Source organism: Solanum tuberosum, unplaced genomic scaffold (genome assembly GCF_000226075.1).
Source record: "Solanum tuberosum cultivar DM 1-3 516 R44 unplaced genomic scaffold, SolTub_3.0 scf00993, whole genome shotgun sequence".
Classification (NCBI taxonomy): Eukaryota; Viridiplantae; Streptophyta; class Magnoliopsida; order Solanales; family Solanaceae; genus Solanum; species Solanum tuberosum.
The window spans coordinates 11,125-13,947 of record NW_006240010.1 but is presented as its reverse complement, the minus strand read 5'-3'; the positions used below and the strand labels follow the sequence as shown (position 1 = coordinate 13,947).

At 34.9% G+C, this 2,823-nt stretch overlaps 1 long non-coding RNA gene across 1 annotated transcript; it reads left to right on the top strand.

Annotated features, from left to right (window-relative positions):
* The first annotated feature begins 1,507 nt into the window (after positions 1 to 1,507).
* On the top strand, positions 1,508 to 1,957 carry LOC102581865 (uncharacterized). The gene is made up of 3 exons (XR_369023.2): positions 1,508 to 1,667; positions 1,750 to 1,816; positions 1,895 to 1,957. It is a non-coding gene; the product is annotated as an uncharacterized lncRNA (long non-coding RNA).
* The last annotated feature ends 866 nt before the right edge of the window (positions 1,958 to 2,823 follow it).

Genomic DNA, 2,823 nt, shown 5'->3' with positions numbered 1-2,823 from the left:
TATATCCTGATTTTGCTAGTGAACCAAGAAATGTTAGATTGGGGTTGTGTTTAGATGGCTTCACACCATTCTCTAATAATGCTTCGCCTTATTCATGCTGGCCGGTATTTCTTACTCCGTATAATCTTCCTCTTGAAATGTGTATGACCAGTCCCTACATCTTTCTAAGTTGTGTTATTCCAGGTTCCCGTAATCCAAAAAGCTTGATTGATGTCTATCTATAACCATTGATAGATGAGCTCAAACAATTGAGGTTTGAAGGCGTTTTGACTTATGATATATCAACTAAGCAGAATTTTGTTATGCGTGCTTCTTTAATGTGGACTATTAATGATTTTCCTGGATACGGGATGTTTTCTGGTTGGATGATAGCTGGAAAGCTAGCATGTCCGTATTGCATGAAAAATAGTAAGACATTCAATTTAAAGCATGACAGAAAAAATACATGGTTTGATTGTCATCGCCAGTTCTTGCCAATGGACCATGAGTTTAGAAAGATGAAAAATGCATTTAGGAAAAATAAGGTTGAAAGTGACCCCCCACCTCCATTACTCACGGGGCATCAAATTTGGGAGAGAGTTTCTCAATTACCTAAAGTTGCAGAAGCTTCACCTTCTAGACTTCATGGATATGGTCTTGAACGTAATTGGACCAAACAAAGCATATTTTGGGAGTTGGCGTATTGAAAGGACAATATGCTACGACATAACACAGTGATGGATGTTAAGGGTAAGACAAAAGACAATCCAAAAGCTAGAATGGACATAAAGGAATATTGTAGGAGAAAAGAGTTATGGCTGCAGGAATTACAGAATGGTAAAATAGTTAAGCCCAAAGCCAGCTTTTCATTCACATTGGATGAGAAACGTGAAATTATTGAGTGGGTTAAAAATTTGAGAATGCCGGAGGGCTATGCTTCGAATTTAGGAAAGCGGACAGATATGAATGAAGGAAAATTGATAGGTATGAAAAGTCATGATTGTCATGTTGTTTATGGAAACTTTAATTCCTATCGGTTTTAGCCATCTACCCGAAAGGATATGAAAATCGATCACAGAGATAAGTCTTTTTTTAAAAGATTTGTGTTCTGGAAAGTTGTTGGAGAGTAGTTTAGACAGGATGGAGGAAAATATTCTTGTTACTACTACTAAGTTGGAGAAGATATTTCCATGTGGTTTCTTTGATGTGATGGAGCATCTTTCAATTCACCTTGTACAAGAGGCCCGCCTCGAAGGTCCGGTTCAAACAAGATGGTTGTATCCATTTGAGAGATATCCATTTGAAATATTCACTAAATTATATATATTCGCCAAGTCTTTTATATATTAACATAACTATACATATATACATGTAGAAAAATTGGCAGTTCGAAGCAAACGATTAAGCAAAGGGGAAGGATCGAAGGATCATTTGTTCAAGGTCATATTGGGAGAGAAACTAGTGTATTTTTTTTCTTATTACTTTGGTGATGATGTGTCATGTAGGAGAAATAGGCCCAATTGCAATGATGAAGGCGATATTGATCCTTTATTTCCACCGATATCAATTTTTAATCAAAATGATCGAGGATCTAAAAAGCGTGGAAAGCTAGGCTTCACTGATATGGAAATGCAATCAGCTGTGATACATATTTTGCTTAATTGTCCAGAGATTCAACCATATGTCAAGTACGTGTTAAAAATATGTTATTAAATTACATACTAATAAGTGATCATTAACTAACGAAATACTAGAATGTAAAATGATAAGCTTGTTCGTAAACACATGGGGTAATGAAGCCATATATACAGAATTTTCCAAATGGCTGAGGAACTATGTAAGTGTGCAATCACTAAGTATTTAATAATATATTCATGTTATACTAAATTACATTACTTGAAATACAATCACGTAGGTTTACGATGAATACTCAAGTGTCCAACATTTGCAATTAGTGAAAGAAGTAACACTTGGACCTAAATCTCAAGTACTGACAATGAATAAGTATTGTGTCAATGATTTTAAGTTTCAAACTGAAGAAGTTTCTAGGAACAAGAAAACAAATAATAGCGGTGTCTACATACAAGGTGAGGTTGATGGTACTGATCAAACTATTGAATATTATGGTGTCATTCAAGAGATTATTGAAGTGAGGTATTCAGGTTGGCCTACGAAGAAGATTGTATTGTTTTGGTGTGAGTGGTTGACCCATCACATAGAGGCACAAAGGTGGACCATCAACATAATATAATTGAAGTTAAGCACACCAGGAAATACATAAATTATGATCCTTTTATTATTGTACAAAATGCTAAACAAGTGTATTACACTTCATATCCATTGCGTAGAGACAAAGCTGATTGGTGGGTTGTTATAAAAATTAAGCATGTGGGAAGAATTGAAATTGACAATGTCTTAGATGTGGCGTATCAAAATGATGTTGCAATTGTTCAACAACAAGTTGATGTTGAATTGGAAACCACACTACAACATCCTCAACACACATTAGAAGAAGTAGCTGATTATGAGATACTGAATGTTGAGGAAGAAATATCTGAGAGTGAGGAAAATGAATCATTTGATGATGAAGAATGGGACAATAATGAAAATGAAACAACTGAGGAGGAAGAATGGGAGAATGATGGAATTGAAACAAGCGAGGAGGAATAGTGTAGAATGAAAGCTAGCTAGTATATATATGTAAGTGTATTTTGCTAATTTTATTTAATTTATGATTTTTATATATATATTATACATGTAAATTTTCATACAGATGTCATCAAGCGGTGACGGTGATAGACATTGCGAGCATCTTGGAGTTAGCCAAACTAAACAGGCTAAGAA